This window comes from Vulpes lagopus, chromosome 7 (assembly GCF_018345385.1).
Source record: "Vulpes lagopus strain Blue_001 chromosome 7, ASM1834538v1, whole genome shotgun sequence".
Taxonomy (NCBI): Eukaryota; Metazoa; Chordata; class Mammalia; order Carnivora; family Canidae; genus Vulpes; species Vulpes lagopus.
Genome location: NC_054830.1, coordinates 117,237,632 through 117,243,544, shown reverse-complemented (window position 1 = coordinate 117,243,544; position 5,913 = coordinate 117,237,632).

The window sequence follows — 5,913 nt, the reverse complement described above, 5'->3', positions numbered from 1 at the left end:
AGAGATACAACTAAGGAAAAAGTAGAAGAATGCAAATGCAAAACATGAAAAAATGGATGTCACCCAGAATTTGGTGAATCTCAAAATTGCAAACACCAAAATAGAAAGCCAAATGGCTAAGAATATCTAAGATAAGACTTCTATATCATGTCTATAAAGCAATCAGTTCAAATTATAAGAGGAAACCAGAGAGCTTTGAGAAGACTTCCATTTTGAAGAAGATAGACTCTAAAGAAGATACAGAATCTGAAAATATGCTAGAAGCTATAGTATTAGCTATATAATAGTGAAAACAAATGTAATTTCTCCTCTCAGTAAGGGAAAACACAAAGCATCAATAAAATCTAAAATCTGTTCAAGAAAGGATTATTTAAACAGAAAAAATAAAATAAAGTGTAACATGAGTTTGAGTAATTATGTATAAGAAAACAAAACCAGGAACTGCTCTTTCCATTGGCCTATGGACTAGGACCCTGGAATTGTAGGCAAGGTAATATAATACTAGCACAATTCCAACTTCATCCATGGCGAATGTTTGCATGGTGATAATTTAAATTCCACAAATTGGTTTTCAAACTTTAGATTGTACATGATATTCAGCAGGAGAAAGATCCAAATTTGGTTAAAGAATAGAATATAATGTTTTTAATCTTCATAATGTTGGAATGAATAGAATAGATAGAATAAAGTACAAAGAAAAATAAAGATGTTAGTAGTAGGAAATCAAGAAATAGAATTCTAGACATTTATAATAATAGAAGTAAATAATAAAAAATTAAATTAACAATGTACATGTAATTAATTGGGAGAGTAATCATGTTAAGTAAAATATACATGTTTGTAGCAGCATGCAGGCAATAGACATTATCACTGATAAAGCTGTCAATAAATCTATAATCACATACAAAGTTATGGAGGTAATATAAAAAGACTTAAAAACCAAAAGAGTAAAAAGAAGCTTCTGAGGAGTAGAAGTGGAGGAAGATGGTGGAAGAAATGAACACTGAGAGTTTGTCAACATAAGCTCTTCTGTATTATTAGATTTCCCAAAAATGCCTAAATGTTACTTTTATTTACTTTGGCTAACAAAAAAAATTAGCAAAATATCTTCCAATATGTCCACTCTATCCCTACACAATGTCTTTTTTTGGTTTCTATATCTTCATGTAAAGAGTCTGTACCTTTCAAGACAATGAAATATAATATTAATTTTCTATTCTTACAAACTCCTACAAATAATTGGTTATAAAATAATATAGATTCTTTCCTTCTGACAATTTTTATTACGGGTGTTGCATTTTAAAAAGTGCCTAGCATAAAGAGGAAGAAAAAAGTTGTTTTCAGAATTCAAGGGCCTTTCCATTATGACCCCACTGAATTTTCAACTTTATCTTCCTCTGCATTCCTACATGAACCAATTTTCACTGCCATACTGAAGCCACATACATCGCTCCATCATCCACACACACATTGAAAGTATACTGAGAACCTGCCATGTGCCAGTTTCTGCAGGCCATTGGTTATAAGAATATGTAAAACAGAGTCAATCATAGGGCTTACAATAAAGAAGATTTAATATTCAAGAAGAATAACTCATTCAAGGTCCTCTTGATTTCTAAATTGACAAATGCCACCATAGAGAATGAAAAGCTAAAATAAAATGAAGATGGATGTTGGGGTCATTTCAGCTAATCTCTTTCCCTACATCAACTTTAAAATCTACACAATAGAATCTTTCCTCTGCAAAAGTACAAATTCTCATAAAGGAGTCTTTGGGGAGTTGTCCAAAATGAGTAGAAACTGAAAATGTTAAAACAATGAATTTCAAGGGTATACTTCATAGCAGAGCTCTCTTCTTAAATTTCTTTTTCCTGACAACTCCTGCCTGATAGCAATCTCTTTTCAATTCATGAATATTTACTCCTATTGCTCATTTAAGTCATAGTACCTCCTAGAAGTACCTGTTAATCTCTTCTCTTGTTATTCAGCCTTTCACGTGTGTATGCTCTGTATTTTCAATATGCAGATAGCATTGTGTGTTCTTTGTACCCCATAAAGTGTCCAGAGAAGCAAATCTGCCCACAGAATCAAAGATGAATAACTAGGTATAAAGGTACTAAATTTATATTAATGACAACAAATTGTTGAAAATGAATAATTAAATAGATTAATTGTTTAATTACTTATTTGAAGCCGTAATGAAAACTGCTAATTGAAGCTTTCAAAACTACTGGCTAGTTACTTGATGCCATATAAACAGTTACCAAACACTTACAGAAATCTTACCTTTTCATTGAATTAATTTTAACAAACAATGGAATTTAAAAAGAGCCTAATAGATATTTTTGCCAATCATATGAAATCTTCTTAATGTTTGATAAGTTATTATATCCACCATATGGATTTAGAAATTATAATCCTAAAGACAGTTATTCTTATGAGGCATAATTTGTATTCTCAGAGATAGGATTTTCTTCACTTTATGAACCTAATACTTGAAAGATGGATGGTAATATTTTATTTCATAAGGCAAATGTTAATATCATCCTTCATTCCTCGCCAATCTTTTTAAGAAAGTAAGTGCCAAGAGCCTCAGGGCATCATGTTGCATCTAATTACAATATCGGAATCCCTACATCAGAGATTTAAACATTAAATATCCACATCTATTATATGCATTATTTGCAATGCTAAAATGGAAAAAGTTATGACTAAATAATCTCTACCTCTTAGAAGCTGTGAATTTAAACCAGGCAGTATTTAAGTTGCCAAATACAAGAGAACACACACTATAAAGAGCATAAAGATACTGAAAGAATGCACATTTCCTTAAGCACAGAACTGGAGGTGCATCTCAGAGAGATGATTAGTGCTTGTAAAGGAGGCAAGGATGTTCAAAGAAAGCACCACTCTGATTCCCAAATCACCCTACAAGAATAATACAATAGTACTTCAAGCAGTTTTAATGGTAATTCAATCAGTTAAATAACAAATGAAAGATTTATTTATTAATACACAACACGGTGGTAGCACAAGGAGAAAAGATATTCTAATAGAAATATGTCCACAACAGCTAAGCCTTTAAGAAGAGGGCTTACAATCTACTGAAAAAAATAACTTAAATCAACTATCAGTTACTATACACCTAGAACCTGGGGGCATCTTAAAGGAAGGTGAAGGAGGTTAAAAAAAGGTATTGTTCTTGACCTGAAGTGGAAACAGGAATTTGAGGAAATAGGAATAATACCCAAGGAATCACCAGAATACTACATAAAGGAACTTAAATGGGATATATAGTATTGTTTTAAGTCTATGGGGAAATTCAAAATGACAGAAGATCAATGTAGAAAGGAATTTGCCACAGCAAGTCTCAGGGATCAGATGACTTTTCAGCCATGTGTTAATCATACGCACTTCCCACAACACAGTGAGCGGCTACACTTGGACTTGGTGAGTATCCAAGTTAAGGAGAAGAGCAAGGATAAAGACAGGAAATGAGTCTGTAAGTAGAGAGCAGAAAAAGGACAAAAATTTGGATAAATTGGTGAGAAGGCTCAGAAGGCCAGAAAACCATGCTGCTGTCCTTGAAGGAACAAGGAGGTGAGGCAGGATTAAAGGCAAAATGAAATTGATAAAATGGAAACCCAAAAACAAATAATCCAACAAAGATGTGTGGGGTCAAATCTAATCCACAGAAACTTTCAGCAGAAAAGAGACTATTTAATTTTTTTTTAATTTTTATTTATGATAGTCACAGAGAGAGAGAGAGAGGCAGAGACACAGGCAGAGGGAGAAGCAGGCTCCACGCACCAGGAGCCCGATATGGGATTCGATCCCGGGTCTCCAGGATCGCGCCCTGGGCCAAAGGCAGGCGCCAAACCGCTGCGCCACCCAGGGATCCCGAAAAGAGACTATTTATATCATCTTGGCGTCTGGGGATAAAAATAAAGACAATTAGGGTCCTAACAAATGAACAGAAGAATCATCCCATTGTGGGGCATTTTCCTACACAACAATCTCCCCACTTTGTAGATCATCCAGTTTCTACCTATATCAGGAAACAGCAACTTGAAGGTCTTATAACCAATGCCCAATGACAACAGGGCATTTGAAAAAATTCTCCTTGCACAGGCTAGATTAGGCAACTGAGCTTTCTGGGAGTCCAGGCAGCATGGTGCAGACACTACTTTTCCCACCGCAGAAAGAGATTAAGGTCACTCATTGTGCCATTTCTCAAAGGAGAGTTTGACAGCATCAAGAAACAGGGCATGGGAGAATGTAAATATTCAGTTACCAAGGTAAAGAGCTGTGAGTTGAAAATGAAAGCAGTAGACCTGCTGTGTTTTGTTTAGTCACCCAGAGAAGACCTGCATAAAACACTTATTTATATTTCTTTCCATTGTTAACCCAGGTTAACCAAATCGACAGGTTTTTTAAAAATGTAGACTATTACTTTTATCATTGTTTTACCTTTGTTATTATTAATGTGATTAGTTTTATTATTGGAAATGGATGAAATTAACAAAAATAACCTGACAGTTAAATTCCCCAAGCCATATTTGACTACAGTTATAAAGTTGGTTCCTACTCAGTAACTTAGGAAATTAAAAACACTAAATCTAGGATTTTCTCCACTGGGACCTAATCCAGTCCAATTTAGAAGTTGAGGATTTATAAAGGCTTTTCTGAAAGAAATGGGAAAATGTCAGCTACAATTTCTTGCTAGACTTGAACTGAATCTATTAACCTTGCCCAGAGAATATAATGTTACAGTTATCTCATTTACAATGTTATTGTATATGATTTATGGCCATGGTATCAAGCCTCAAACTAGGTTTTGTAGTTTTAAGTTAAATTTACATGTCTGTAATACAAATGATTTTTTTCTTGTTCAGATAAAAAGATATTAAAAAGTGATTTATAATATTTCAGTTGGATGGAAAATATACAGTATGCCTTAGTCTACTGAAGGGAAAAAACATTAGTTAGACAGCTATTATGAATATGCACATTCACACTGCTTAATGCTTCCCATCTTTTAATGTATGCCTGGTTATCAACCACTAGACATCTTTTGAATTACATTATATTTAGAACACAATGAGACACAAATCTACATGAAAATCAGATTAAAAAGAATAACCAAAAGGATAAGGAAAAAAAATGTATCCATCTATACAGTTCACCAAAGATCATGAACGCTAAAACTAACTTAGGTACTACTATTTTTGCAGATGTCCTCTACTTACCACCATTGTAATATAATGCTCTTTAAATATGTGACACAATAGCCTCTCTAACATTATCATCATTATTGAAGCTCAAGAGAATTTGTGTTACCATAAACTGTAAGAGTTTGAGATCTGATTTGGGGGGTATTGTATTTTATTGGAAGTGGCTGATGTAATACCATTTGAAAGATATCATGACCTACAACTATAAAGTCAGTACCAGTTACAGACTAAAGATTTAATAACACCTTTACTAGCAAACAACACCCAGTGTCCTGTAAACTTAAATTAAAATTAAAAATCTCTTATGTGTTCTCTATATAGGTCATAAATCATACACAAATATTTCAAAATTATACAATGATAGATAAATTTCATAATTTAAGAGTACAATTAAAAATAAAAGCCCTGCTTCTCAAGCTCAGTTCATTGACAGTACATAAACATTTATTCCTGCAGAGTGAAACATGTATATAATCAATTTTATTCAAAATCTCTATATAATTACTTAATTGGTGTGTTTGATCAAAGGTGTTTATGTTTGAGAGAACTTTTAAAATCTCCCAATACAGTTGTATTTTTATCAAGTTTCTGTTTTGTATCAGTTAAAATTATATTAAGCTTCTAATAACAGAGAGCTAAAATAACAGAGTTTGGAAAAGATTGGATTTTCTTTTCCACA